At 40.5% G+C, this 14,713-nt stretch overlaps 1 long non-coding RNA gene across 1 annotated transcript; it reads left to right on the top strand.

Moving 5' to 3' along the window:
• Positions 1 to 275: 275 nt before the first annotated feature.
• Positions 276 to 14,189, top strand: LOC102385321. Its single transcript, XR_322897.1, has 3 exons — positions 276 to 335; positions 9,323 to 9,471; positions 14,143 to 14,189. It is a non-coding gene; the product is annotated as an uncharacterized LOC102385321 (long non-coding RNA).
• Positions 14,190 to 14,713: the final 524 nt, after the last annotated feature.

Here is a 14,713-nt window from a genome sequence, read left to right on the forward strand (position 1 = left end):
GAAGATGCTGGACAAGGACAACTCAGAGTGGTTTTGAAGCTCCCCCTACAAATATTATGGAATCTCAGCCAAAGCTCTTCCATTAACGTTATAACTAGATTTCAGTTTCAATTACCCTGTAAATTGGGTTAGAACAAATTTGTTTTGCCTAGAATATTGCCAGATTTCTTTTATGCAAATATTTAAGAGCACATGAAATCAACTTTGATTTTAATTTAAAAATCAACCAACTTCCTTGTTTTCAACTTTAGTGAAAATTGTGTTTCATTCTGTTACAGGTGCTCGTATCTTGTCTATCACTTGTCTCCTGAAAGCATAGCTCCTCATATTGAAAGGTAAGAGATTTTCAGATGTACAGCAGTGTGTATTTTGTCTGTCATGCAGTTCACTCCATAAAAGAACTCAAATTATGACTTTTGTTCAAATCATAGCTAACTGAATGTAGTGAGCCTTCCCTGGTAGCTAACCACAATTAACTTATTTTAGTGAGTGTTTATGGTGCATTATCAATAAGACTATGACCAAAACTAATATAATCTTTATGGCAACATAACATTTGTATAAGGATCACATTTGAGTTAAATATGACAGTGCCTATGAATGTGAGGTGGTGTGGATGGATCCTTCTTGCAAACCAATTTCCCTTGCATCTTACCTGTGAAAACTGTGCACGTACTGTTACAAAGTGTCAACTGTTATGTATTCCATTGCTCTCTGGCCATTCCTCTGTATTTTTGGGACACTATTTAAGACAAATGAGAACTAGCTGCCCAGTGTGCAGTGGACCTATTGAGAATTCAATGGTTCAAGAAGTCAAGATAACACTGTGGTTACATTTTAAAAAAGAGTTAGTATAACTTCATGGCTACTAACAATACATGTCGTTATCTGAATTAGTATAATGATAATCAAATCTTAATCATTAGGATTCAAACTGGCCAGTGAATAATTGTTTAGGAACATTGATGTAATGTCTTTCTCTAAATGATCAGCTAATAGGTAGATTGAATGAACTAGTGGCCTCTATCTGGAATAAGAAATACGGTATCACTGATAAGACATGTTCTTACTTTAAACTGAAGTCCTCTTACCTTTGGCATAATGTTATATTTAAAAAAGTACTGAAATTAGATTCACAAATTGGTCCGATGAATCCTGGTGGTAAGTAAGAGTACTATTAAAAAAAAGAACATAACTTTAAAGTTTCTTTCATTTTTTTTGTCACAGAGGATGGTATTGACTTTGATTTTTTGTTAGACCTGGTGAAGCAATATATCTTACTATGGTTTAAGCAGGAGGCTAGAGCTTACTTTCTGATATCCTGTTATGAGGGTAAATGAGGATGCATTGACAAAAGAAGAAAATCGGTATTATAATAATTTCAACTAAGTAAAGAAAGGATACTGTCATACATAGACTATACACATATATTTAGAGCATAAAAGTGGTTTGAAACAACAGCTACTTCAAACACTAAATAACTGGAAAATTCTGAATACTTACTTGGTATTTGGAACCTAATGAACTTTTTTCCCCCTATTGTAGTGTGGAAGCGTTCACTGCCTGTTGTAGTGTCATCTAGTGGATGTAAAGTAATTATTGACTAAATACCAAAGCTGGCTTGGCAGCATTAGGTGGAGCAGAGTCATGGAGTGTGTATAATCAGCAGCTGAAAGGATTTGTTTGTGATGTTAAAATAAATGAGACCATTTCAGAACACAAAAAGTATGCCATGACATGTGAGAGCAAGTTCTTATTATCTGTACTTGAAACTTGTATAAACACTAAAGTATTGGCTCTTGCACATGAAAATCAAATGACCGTGAATAGGGCCCCAAGTTTTGAGTATTGATTCATGAAAATGCTCTAAGTCAGTGGCTTTATGCCAGGTGGTGAGCACCTACAGTATAGCTCAGAGGTGGACAAAATGGTGGAGTCCATTTCTCAGCAGCTGTTCTCCAGCCCTGGCCCCATGCTGTCACCGTCCTGCACTGTTACGGTCCCGCGCTTACAGGGTCTCCATGAAGATCAATGGATAGTGATGTGGGCAGAGCATGCAGCTGGGTGGGGAGCTGCTCCAGGGCTGGGACCAGGATTTTGCGGTGATGACAGTGTGGGGCCAGAGCCAGGGAAGAGCCGCACTGCACTTGCTGCATGCTCCTGCCAATGGAATCCACGCTCATTGCAAAGGTGTGTGGGCAGCAAACCATGGCTGTCCCCTGGCTCTGGCCCTGCTCTGTCAGCACCATAAATCCTGGTGTCTCCCCAATTCCGCCTGCCTGTCTTACTCCTTTCCATGGCCCAATCCCAGCCACCCTGCTTGAATGGGTCCTGACCCCTGTGATGCGTCTGGGGAGGACAGGCTGAGGTGCCTGAGCAGTGGGTCTGGATTCCGTAGTGGCAGCCAAAAGGAGCTGCTTCCTCAGAGTCTGCTGGGAAATGGAGTCCACAACTGGCCCAATCTGGCTTATGGGTTGGACTTTGCATGAGGTATACCTCATTCAATTGATGTCAATCTCAGGTGACCAAAACATAGTTGCTGTAATTGGTGACGGGTGTAGGCAATATTTTAACATTCAACAGGCTTTGTTTGAGCAACTTGTCCATTGTCCACCACTATCTGTTGCTACAGTTACTAGTTCTAGTTCACTTTGAATCAGCTTCTCTGGGCACTTGTACACATGACAAAATTGCCCTTTTTAGCAGTTTAATTGTCCTTTTATAGCAGTTTAATTGCGTCACACGTTAGACGTGCAGCAGCATATTGCGATATAAATGTCTTTGTTACATAGCAAACTAAAACACACCCCAAAATATTTTAGTTTGCTACCTAACACATTGCAGTGATACACCCATCCCCAAGCCCACCTGGGTCTCCAGCACCCTGTGCACCATCCCCACCATCTTCTTTGGCTGTCAGCATACCCAGCAGCACAAGAAGGTGGCAGGAGGGCAGTTGGATGTGCTGGCAGCCAGCAGAGGTGGCAGAGATGGTGCAATGGGTGGTAGAAGACCCAGGGAGGGGGGTACTTGTGGGCTTCCCTTGGGCTTGATGGGATTCCAGTGCTCTATGCACCATCTCTGCTGCTTTCTCCAGCCACCAGCACACCCAGCTGCCCTCATGCCACTTCCTGCACTGCCCCAGGGGCAAGCCAGTCCATTCCCAGATGGTCTCAGGTGGCAGGAAGGTAGCAGGGACAGTGAATGGAGTGCTGGAAGTCCCAGTTGGGGGGGGGGGGGGGGGGGGGGAGTGGTAAGGAGCCCGATCCAATTATCTTTTTTTTTTTTGATGGAGGCTGCCCATGGCTGGGGTGCAAGCTGTCAGAGGGCCCTGAGCTGCAGAGGGTCCTGGTCCTTCCCTACATGGCAGCAACATCCCCCAGGGCCCCCCAGGCAGGCTGCTAGTGGGCCAGGTGCTAGCCCAGCTTGGAGCTAGCACCTGGCCTGCTAGCAGACACCACAAAGGGAAGGACTGGCACCCCCCACAGCTCAGAGGCTGATCAGCTCATTGGCAACTCACTACCCCCTGCCCGCCCAACCACAGGCATGCTCCACTGGGGAAAAAAAAGGTGACAAGAGGCCCAGCCTTTTTTTATTTTTTTTGGCAGAGCCTAACCGCAAGTGTGGGGGATGAGCCACTGGTGGCTTCTAAGCTGTGGGGGGGGCCCAGTACCTCCCTCCACAGTGGCATAAGCCCCTGGGGCCACCTGAGTGTGCTACTAATGGGCCAGGTGCTGCCGCAGCTTGAATCCAACACCCAGCCCTCCAGCAGCCTGCCCGGGCAGCCCTGGGGGGTGCTGCCACCACGAAGGGAAGGACCGGGGATCTCCACAGGATCAGGCCATCTTCACGTCCATTCTGTTCTTGATGAAGCCATTCATAGTTGCTGATATGTTGGTGTTTTTAGAGGTAACAACTTATTTCTCTGAAGTTACTACATGGTCGTTAGACACCATGGATCTCCTGCTTCTCCTGTTTCACAGGTTTTGTATCTTTGATTTCATTTATCTTTAGCAGTAAGTTTCCTTCTTGCCCTTGGTGTAGGGACCTTTTAATCTTTCTGATCTGCAGTTCTCCCCCAACATCAAAAAATATGTGAGTGTATTGTACTTGTAAACATTTTGTAAATCAGTTGCATAATTTAGCAAAATTTCAGAAAGCTACAGGCTTTTATGAATTTTTGCACCTAGTCCTTATTGATGTTTCAAGTCTTTCCAACCCCATGCATATTTTAAGGTTAGAATTTTGCCTAATGGAAGCTAACTTTGTTCTATAATGCTGCAGTTTAACACACAAATATTAGGATATTTAAATATAGATATTTAAAAATACCTACTTTGAAAGGCTTCTTCAGACTTCTAGAAATCTGATTTACTCATCTGTAGACTAAGCCACAAGGATTTCTTGTTCCTATCACTTGATGCTTATTCTGCAATGTAAATTGTGCTATATTTCACAAGATCACAGCTGCAGTTCTCAGTCTAGTGCTTAGCCCTTTTTTGAGGTTGAAATAGCATTCATTACCCAATGGCAGTGAGATTGCTTCCGCAAGTTCCTACTTATGGCTTGGAATTCTTGGAGTTATGGAACTAAACAGGATATCAAAGCATTGAATGTTGTATAGGTGCTAGCATTTTTTTAAATCCAAATGCTGTCTATTTCAAGAAGGTATACTTCATATATCTAGTGCCTAGATTATCTGAGACTCTTAGGAACCTGACTTAATAGAGGTTACTCATCCATCTTCTTTCCTTTAAAGAAGTGCTTATCACTTACAGAAAGCCCTAAATAGTAGTCCATCCCAGCTGAGCAAATCACTGAAGTATATACTTAACATTTAAAGAATGGTTAAGTTATCTTGACTTCAATATGTTTTAAACATGTGTCTATAGTTAAGTGTATGCTTAATTGTTCAGTTGAATCAGACTCCTAGAATGAAGTCACATTGTGAAATATGAATATACATTTAAATGAGGGGTAAGATTTTAATGCTGCCTGTCCAAAGCTCATCTCAGTTATATTCAGTACAATGGGATGATACTATCCATACAGCATTTTTTTCCCCAGTGGCTTGCTTCAGTGTTGTCTACCTGCCATTGTCAACAACAGAAAAATATAATACTAGGTATACTAGTTTCCAAATCAAATGAATATTTTGAACTATTTAACTACTTCATCTTACAGAATCTGGGTAATACACAAAAGTTTCCAAAAATGAATTGTGGCAATGTGGGGGAAAAATGACATACTTGCTTTAAAGCCTATCGAGTACTTTTTCTCCCAACACATGCAATTCCAGACCTATTGGATGCATTTACACATGCCAATTTAAGACTCGTTAACAGTGTGGGTCTACACATGAGCACCCTTAATGAACCTTATAATGGCAATTTTAGTCTATCCATACCTAAATTTGATACCCGCAAAAGCAGGTATCAATTTTAGACACAAATTGCTGAAGCGCATTGTGATGACTGGAGGTATTGTAGGGCTTACTGCCACTGATGAGAGTTCATTTCCCTACGGGCAGTGACAGGATGGACTTTAATCTCAGATCACCTGGTCTGCCAGGAGACTGATCTTACTTTTCTCTTCTGCCATGACTTTGTTGGTACAATGTTAATAAGAGACAATACCCTGAGATGATCCTTCAGGTCTCAATCTCTGTCTTCTTCTGTGGGGCTCCAGACCTCCCCTTTACCCCACCCAATCCATTCCATCTGACTCCAGCGCTCTTTCCTGCCTGGGGCAGGGGGTCAGACTCAATGATCTGCTGAGGTCCCTTCTGACCTTAATATCTATCTTAATAGTCCTCTGTAGCCTGCCACCTGGGTGACCACAGTCTTAGTCCAACACACACCCACATCCAGGGTATGGCCTTAGACTAGGCTCAAACACCCAAGACAGAACTGTTTCAGTCTCCCTTTAGAGTCAGTCCATGCAGCCACAGTCCCTCGGTAGGATCTCTCTTCCAAGCAAAACAAAAACCCACTAAGATGGCTCTAACCTTAGAAGGACATCTTCCTTGCCTCCCTCCAGGACTGGAAATGGTTTCTGGCAGCTTCCCTCCTCCAATCCGGAGCAAGAGGCTGCTCTAGAAGTGTTGCTGTGATTCCTTTCTTCTTTCACTGGCCTCCAGCTGCAGCTGTAAACTCTGTTTACTTTCATTTTCCGTCTGTCACTGCCAGCTGCTCTTCCTCCCTTAGTCTCAGCTATCTGGTACATAAAGCACCCTGGGGGCTCTGTTTACTCTCTCTCATTCTTTCACATATTTTAATGCAAGTGTAAACACGCTAAGGCACATTAAAGCTGTGTATGTCAACTGACTTGAGACTAACTTTAGTCCCAAGTTGGTCTGCACACTTCGTTAATGCACCTTAGTGTGAACATGTGTAGATGTGTGCCTAAATCACCATAATGTGCATTAGGCAAATGCACGTTAAGTTTAGGTGCATGTAAAAGCATGTGTAGACACTCCCATTGATTAGCAAATAAATCTGTATAGTTTTCAGACATACTTATAAGTAGTGTCAGCAAGAAAAAATGTTCTTAAAGAGAAATAAAAAGAAAGCAGAGGTAAAGTGATTAAATTAAATTATTAGAATTGGCACAGAAGAGCACAAATGAAGAGCTGCTGTCAAAGTTTAAAGGCATTCTAACTCCCAACATAAAAATGAAGGCAGTGCAAAAATGAGCAAGAGAAATAATTTAGACCTTTTTAACTGCTAAATATTATGCTTAAAATCCTTGCTTGAAAATTAAAAGCAATTCAATGAAGATAGCTATGTAGTCCACTCTAGGATGCATACTTGGAAAAAAAATATTGCATATTTAATCACAGTGATTTTAGTATTTTTGTCTACTTCTGCTTCTAGTTTAGGGAAAGGGAAAGGGGAGAAAATTTTGCCTGAGCAGTTTTCCCTTTTGTAGTTTTTTTCTTTACAGATTTCAGATTTTGAAAATTATAAGTATCACTGAATGAGAGATACCAGGCTGTAAAGAAAGTTACTAAGTTTGAAGGAAGTGTGGGGGAGTCTTCAGCTGATTTTGGATGAAGAAAGGGAAAATCAATAGAAGTCAGTACCAATTTGGTCTTTTTGAGGGCCATAAAACATTTTTTACAAGCCAGCATGTTTTGAAGAGTGATGCTTGCTCTTTGCCAAGTTTTCATTTGTAAGTAAAATACATTTCAGTAGAACTTGCGATAAACAGTGAAAGTCTTTGAGGAATTGCTATATTTAATGTTTGAAAAGCAATGGCAAATATGTAGACTCCTTTTCTGTTATCTGACCTGTGTGATTCATACATACTTTATCCAATAGTGGGGTAGCTGGGTGTTGGTATTGATTTTGGTTTTGTCTCTGTATGTTGGTGACCAAGAGAAAGGACTCTTCTCTGATGAGCCCACAATGCCAACCTGTATCACTCATTTGTTTTCTATTAAGTGCCTTTGTACTTTTTATCATGCCATCCTTCAGACTTGGAAGAGCCTCTCCATAAATATCCATGAAGCCACTTTACTGTTCTTGTTTGAATCCATTCTTAATGTTTTGCTTTTCTGTGACTTCCAAAAGGGACTTGATAATGCTTAAGTTGCTTGGCAGGTGGGCTGAAACCACAACCTATCAGTACTGTCAGTGCTGACCAATATTTTCTCCCTATTTTCCCGTCTGTCTCCAGCTGTTTCCTCTTAGACTTACCTTGCAGACTGTTGTGCCCAGGTGCCATCTGTAAGATTGCACGTGTGCATGAGTGTATACCATTTAGCACAGCTGGATCTGGCACTGCAGTGTGAGCATAGATTTATTGTTTAATTGATTGCTGAAGAGATGGATGTAAGCACATGGTAAACTGGGGATCTAATGCAGGAGGCATATTAGCATTAGTAAATGAGGAATAACAACTCTGACAACATATTCTCTGGGACTACTGTGTGCAAGTGTTCTGTATCATAAAAGATGCATCCCAATGTTGTCCTTTATTATTATCCGGTCATTCATTTACAGGTAAATTATTTATCTTGGTGAAAATAATGCTGCAGTATAATGCAGTGATGGTCCCCCAAAATGTAGTTCTTTAAAGTCGTCTTGAGAAATTACTGGACAAAGCAGAGACATGTGTTTGTTTATACATGGTGTTTTTAGTGGGAGTTGGGGGACACTGGAAAACTAGAACCTAGAATAAAGAAACCACATCCACCTTTTATCCTGCTCTAAGTTGATATAAGTATGATAGTTCTGTTGTTTTGCAATGATAAGATGCACTCTGCTTCTGTCACCAGTACTCTATTTTTTAGATTAATGACTATCAGTGGATAATAGACTAGTGTTCATTAGACTAATACAAGGTATTATAAATGGACTAGTATTAAGCATTAAAACACATCCTTGCAAGATCAATCTCTGTCTTTGTCTCAGAGTTGCAATTCTTAAATGAATGTAGCTGATGTCAGATTGTAATTCATGTTGCTACATTGAAATAAAGAGCTCATTAGGGTGAGTTTATGTTGGATACCTCCATACTAACCATAGTTCTGCAGTGCCTCGGATTCCCTTCAAATTACACTAAGTGTTGATTCCAAGGAAGTTGAGGGTACCCAGCACCTTTATAAATTCAAGCATTAGTACAGTTTTTTAATTCACTTAAAAAGGTTCCATTTAGAAAAACGCTTAGTGATATGGTTCTGTGTTTATTATTCTGATCCCCAAGCACTAGGGTTATGTGAATATGGACACAGGAAGATGAATTTCATGTAGGGCCACGTGAAACTTTAAAGTGTGGCAACTTCTCCATGGTAATTGACAAAGGTACATCCTCATATCCTGCAAGAAATTGAAGTTAAATTACAGAAGCTTAGTTGTCTTTCATTGAGGCTGAGCTATCACAGTTACCTTCCAACTGCAAAGCAAAGAATAGCATGTGTCAGCTGCGGTTTGTGTGCAAGGTAAAGTCAACCTCATACACACCTGTTTGGTGCCGTGGGAATTAATTTGTATGCTCATACTTGTAACTGATTGCTACTTTTTTGAAAGAGGTCAAGAGCTAAACTGAAAAATCAGAAGGGAAATAGTTTTCTAATTCATCTGAAATAAAAATCTTTCAGTCTTTCTCATAAAAAAGAGATTTTTATTTTGAAATGGTCAAAACTGTTCTTTTGACATGAAAATGCCTATTTTCCCCAAATAAATTAAAGGGAAGTAAAGAGCTAGCTTCACAAGGGAGGAACGGGAGGTAGTGGTAATGTTTTCCTCCTTAGCCAATAACCATTGCAATTGTGCAAGATTAGAGACAAGTAGGCTTATTTGTTTTTCTGCCTGAATAGATTTGAACCAGTATCTCCCACATCCCATGAGAGTGCTCTGTCCAGAGTGCTGCACAACATCTGGGAACAGTGGTGCTTTGAACCTCTCTCACTGTTTGCTGGAGGAGGAACTGGATCCTTGATTTGACCACAGGTCTCCTAGCTCTCAGGTGAGTGACCTAACTACTGACTCCCTGGCTAGGTACAGACGTTCAAAAAGCCTAAGGTGGAAGCAATCTAAGTTACATAGTTTTCTGTAAGTTTAGATGAGTAGCACACAGAACATACATTCACCCTTTGGCAGGGTGGTGGTGGGAGGAGGCAAATATTAGCCCAGGTTCCACCATTTTAAAACCAGTCTATGTGTGCCAAACTTATGTTCCCTTATGCGTATAGATGATTTTGGATCACTTATACCAGTACAAGTGTAATGTCTGTACCTGTTCCATGTATTCTAAGGACCACTACTTATTTTTTAAACTTCTGCATGCCTGAACTGAATGAAGTGTGACTTCAGCAATCAGAGCTAGTATTGGCCTAGGTAATTCACTATATTTCTACTGCATTTTAAGAATCTACATTATTAGCTATGACTTGCCATTGGTTGTGTGCAGATGTCTTTTTGGTTTTTTATGCATTGATACACCGTAGATGTTTATATGACTCATCTGAGTTCAGTTTTTGTTGTGGGGTGTGTTTCTTTAGAACAAAATTAAATCAAAACTGTAGCTCCAAACTTTTGATCAGGCTATGCAAACTTTGGATGCAAATCTCCACTGATTCTTTTATGCAGAACTGGGCTACACATTTCTTGCTAATGGCCTTTCTCATGATATTTCTGGTTTCAGTCCTGAACAGAAGTGATAAATTACTTACCTAAACATTCTATAACCATTAAGAAAGAAGTTGCTTTTTAGCTGTAGAAATACTTAAAACTGTTAATATTTAATCAATTAATGTACTCTGAATGCACCACTGTGAAAATATTTACTGTTGTGTTCTGTACCTTTAGTAGGAGGCTCTCTACAGTAGTGAAAGTAGGCAGGATTATGCCCTAACATATTAAAAATATTAATATTTTGAATGAAGCTGAAGTACCCTCAGAAACAATCCATGGAAGATTCTAATATAATTCTTTCTCCACGAACAGTATACCTTATGGCAGGGGCAGGAAATTATTTCTGGTGGAGGGCCACTTACTGAGTTTTGGCAAGCTGCATTGGTAGCCCCACTCCTTGACAGGTGCCCCACCCCTGGTCATTATCTTGTGGCCAGAAGTCCCACCCTTTAACCCCTGACCTTTGCCACCAGAAGTCCCTTCCCTTGTCTCCAGAAGTACTCCTTTTAGCAAGGGGTTTTGCCATCTCAGAACCAGAAAAATACCAAAGATATTCTAAAATTCAAACATCTACAACATTCATTAATATGATTTCAAAAATATTTGTCCTGATTTACATGCGTTTGTGTAGTGGACAGATAGGTAATTGCACAATAGCTTAAAATGAAGTCTTACTTTTATATATTGTGGGGGCAGGCATGGGGGGGTGGGTATAAGTTTGTGGGGATCTGTTGGTATGTGGGTATGTGGAATGTGGGGGTGTAAGCATGGGGTGAAGGAGCATGTGGGTGTGTGTGTGTGGATATGTGGGGTATGGGTGGGTATGGGGTTTGTGGGGAGCTGTGTGGGGGGTAGGGCTGGAGTGTGTGAGGGGATGTGGGGGCCTGTGTGTATGGCAGTGTGAGGGGGTGTGCATGTGTATGGTGGGGGGTGTGTGTGGGACTCCCCCTATGAACACACACACACACATACACACACTGTCTCTCCCTCCCTCCCTGGATGCATGTGCACATGCACATGCACACACTCACTGTCTCTCCTTCCCTCATTGCTCTCTCTCTCTTGCCCTCTTCCTCAAAGCAGGGACATGCACATACACACATGTGCCCACACACCATCCTGCTCCTGGCCCTGGGGTACCAGCTGAGGCTCTGTGCTCCCTCAGTCTGGTGATGCAGCCAGGAGCCACATGGTGCTGGAGCAGTGGGCTGGTGTGCAAGGAAGCAGTGAAAGCTGTGGCAGGCAGAGGCTTCTAGTTGAGGTGGGGGAGGGTAGGAAGAGCCTGGGAGCTATGGGCTGGAGGCTGTGGGCTGGGTGGGTCCTGCTGAGTTCTGCTGGCTTCTCCCGGGTCCTACTGCCCCTGGCTTCTGTCATCATTGACAGACAGCCAGAAACAGATAAATATAAATTTTCTAAATTTTAGGGGCCCCGTGGGCCAGATAAAATGGCCTGGTGGGCTGAATACAGAATGTGGGCTGTATTTTTCCAACCCCTGCTTTTTCCTCCTAACTTCTTTTATATACAGCTTGCAATATTTCCTATCTTTGAGGGGAAAGTTAGGCATTTTTAGATGAATGTGCCTTTTTCCACTTATACTGAAGTAAGTGAAAAAAGTGACTTCCTGAAGTAATTCCTGATTTCCCTACCCAATACGGGATGTCAGATCTACTTATGTATAAATGCAATAATTATTTGCCCTAGTACATGTAACATCCTGTATTATTCATCTTTAGAAAAAAGATAAAGTCTTTTTACTTTCAAAAGCAAGACATTCCAATTCCATTTCATGTGGATAACGTGTGTCACAAATTAGTTTATTGGAGAAGAAGCAGTTTTACAAATGTAAGAAGAACATATCAACCATATGAAGCACATTTAAATGAAATATAGGCGGGCACGCAAATTATGCCCATGAAAAGATTCTTTGATATAGATAATGAAAATGAAGAATATTTAAACATGAGGTCCTGAGCAGTTTCCCCTCAAATAAATAATCAAGTTAATAAACTGAATAATTAGGAATTGCACACTTTGCAATTTGTAAAATATCCAAGGTCCAGTTAAGGCAGGAAAGGGTGGTATATATCTTCATACAGAAATGATAATCCTAAAAAAAAGTAGCTACTTATATGCCTTATGAATGTACTGAAGAGTGCCTGCCTACATACTCAGTACATTACAATATTAAAAAATAATTGCCCCTCTCATCCTTGCAGTGTCTCAATTTGTCTGAGATCATCTTCTCCCATCTCATACCTCAGCAACATTTTCCTATCATCATCTCCTCATCTCCCCTTTTCTTAATGACTGAAATATCTTCTCTTCTCATCCATTTCATGTAATGGCCTTTAAAAAAATCAACCATTACTATTAGTTAATTCAGTATGATATCAAATACAGAGCCTCCCTCTTCCCCCGCTTCCCCCCCCATTTTTTTAGACTGACTGACAACTAAGCTATCTCAGTGCATAGATGCAATACTGTCTGGAAGACAATAATTCAGTTGTGTGAAGAACGTTGAAGGTTGTTGGTGTCGATGGTCACGTGTATATATACATAGCTACATGTGTTTAATTTTATGTGGTGGGAGAAAAGAGTTTTACCAGAATAAGCAATGGTTCAGCCATTGGGGCATTCACTTGAGATGCTACTCTCCCAATTCAAATACTGCATATTGGTGGACTCCCCATGCTATTTGAAGAGTCCTGAAGTCATTCCTTTACCTGGCTCCAAGTGTGAGGTCTGAAATAGTGGAAAGTTCGATGTCAAGAAATGGATAGAGTTACAAATCAAGCCCTTTATATAACTAGGTATCTAGAAAAAAGTGTAAGGTGAAATGAACTACCATGATGATGAAGCCAGAAGGGAAAATTTCTACTTCCATTCATGAATAGGATAAATCTTTAGCATCTTGCCTAAGAGTCACTTATGCATAGTTCATTACAGCCACTATGTTATGACATAAAGATCTTAAAGAAATTATATAACTAAAGAGATTTTATTCTTTCTCTGTTGTTTTCTATATACTGACCACACTAATGAGCCATGTAATAGCTTAGTCTTCAGCTGCGTATCAAGGAGGTAAAAAAATCCCTCATTCATTTACAGTATAGAAGGTTTGAAAGTCCACTAACCAATTTTATATTTTCTTGCGTACAACTTGTCTGAGGGCTTCAACTGTTTGGCAAAGTGAGCATCTTTTGTGAGTCTCCCCATGACCCTTTTATTAAGCAGCTAGCTGTGCTCAATAGCAAAATTGATTCTAATTGCTTCACAGCAGGTGGAATGATTTAACCTAAAGCAAAGCCATTGTCTTTATTCAAAAGTGTGCACGCCTTTCCTACTTTATTTTTTTTCCATAAAAGCTACTGTGACCCTGAAAGAGCAAATTAAATGTTTGGCTTCCTCCCCCTCCCCCCCCCAAAAAGCCCAAGAGCATAAAAGCAATCCAGACCCCAGCATTAATAATACTGGATTTATGTTCTCCATTTACCTCATGCTATGCATACAATGTGTTCCCTAGGAAAAAGCCACATTGAATATAAATAATTGTATAGATCTTTTGGTAAATTTCATATCGTCAAACATCTGGTGAAGGATTAATGGCTAGAACAGAAATAAGTTCTTTAGAATTTCCTTTTTTGTAGTAATTGCACTATCGTGCTTAAGCTGCTAAGCTCCCTCCTACCTACAACCAGTCTCTTTGGATTCTTTCTTGTTGCACACCACAGCAAAACAAGAAATAGCGGTGAAGTCTATAAGCATTTACAGAAACATTTGTCAGCAACTTGGATGGTGACATAACTTCTAAGTCCAGCCTGCTGGGAGACTATCCAAGCCAGGCCATACCCAAGCTGGCAAGGATTTCAATAAATCTCTGCAAAAGCATTGTAAACAAGTACTTCTGGACTTTGTTTGTGCTTGTGAATTCAGCTAAAATGCCTTCTCCATCTGGGAATTATGATTTCTCCTAAGCTGAATTTCCCTTTTTGCTTTTCTCTAGTATTTAACCATTTTTGATTGTCTGCACCAACTTCAGAGACCAACCACATAAGAGGTAGTGCCTTCTATTCATTTGTATCTTGGTGAATGTAAGTTAACATGAAATATTATGGTGTGGAAGAGCAGAGTTGTAAGAAGAAAAGGGATGAATATGAAGAGATGCAACAAATCAAGGAATACCTATCTAATCTTGTCCATTGTGGGGTGTTTTTTCTGTTCTTTATCCCGCTCTTACATTTCTCCAGCCAGTAAATGTGTCAATTTACTGTTCTTTATTAGTCATATGAGAGACACCAGCAGGATTTGTTCCCATATGAATAACTATGAATTTGATATTTTAATTCTCTTTAAAATACAGTTGGATTATCTCAATTCAGCATCGTATCAGCTGGCTATAAATGGAATGAAAAAAAAGCAGAAGTTGTTTTACAAGCCAGGAAAGAGCTGTGATTTTGAACTCTTAATCAGATGAAGTAATGACAAATCCTCAAGAGTTTATGAAAGATCTCAAGGTTTACTTTATGTGAGAAAAATAAAAGTGAAATAAAGATAAAATAAAAGTTCAATAATTC

This window comes from Alligator sinensis, unplaced genomic scaffold (genome assembly GCF_000455745.1).
Source record: "Alligator sinensis unplaced genomic scaffold, ASM45574v1 scaffold7_1, whole genome shotgun sequence".
Classification (NCBI taxonomy): domain Eukaryota; kingdom Metazoa; phylum Chordata; order Crocodylia; family Alligatoridae; genus Alligator; species Alligator sinensis.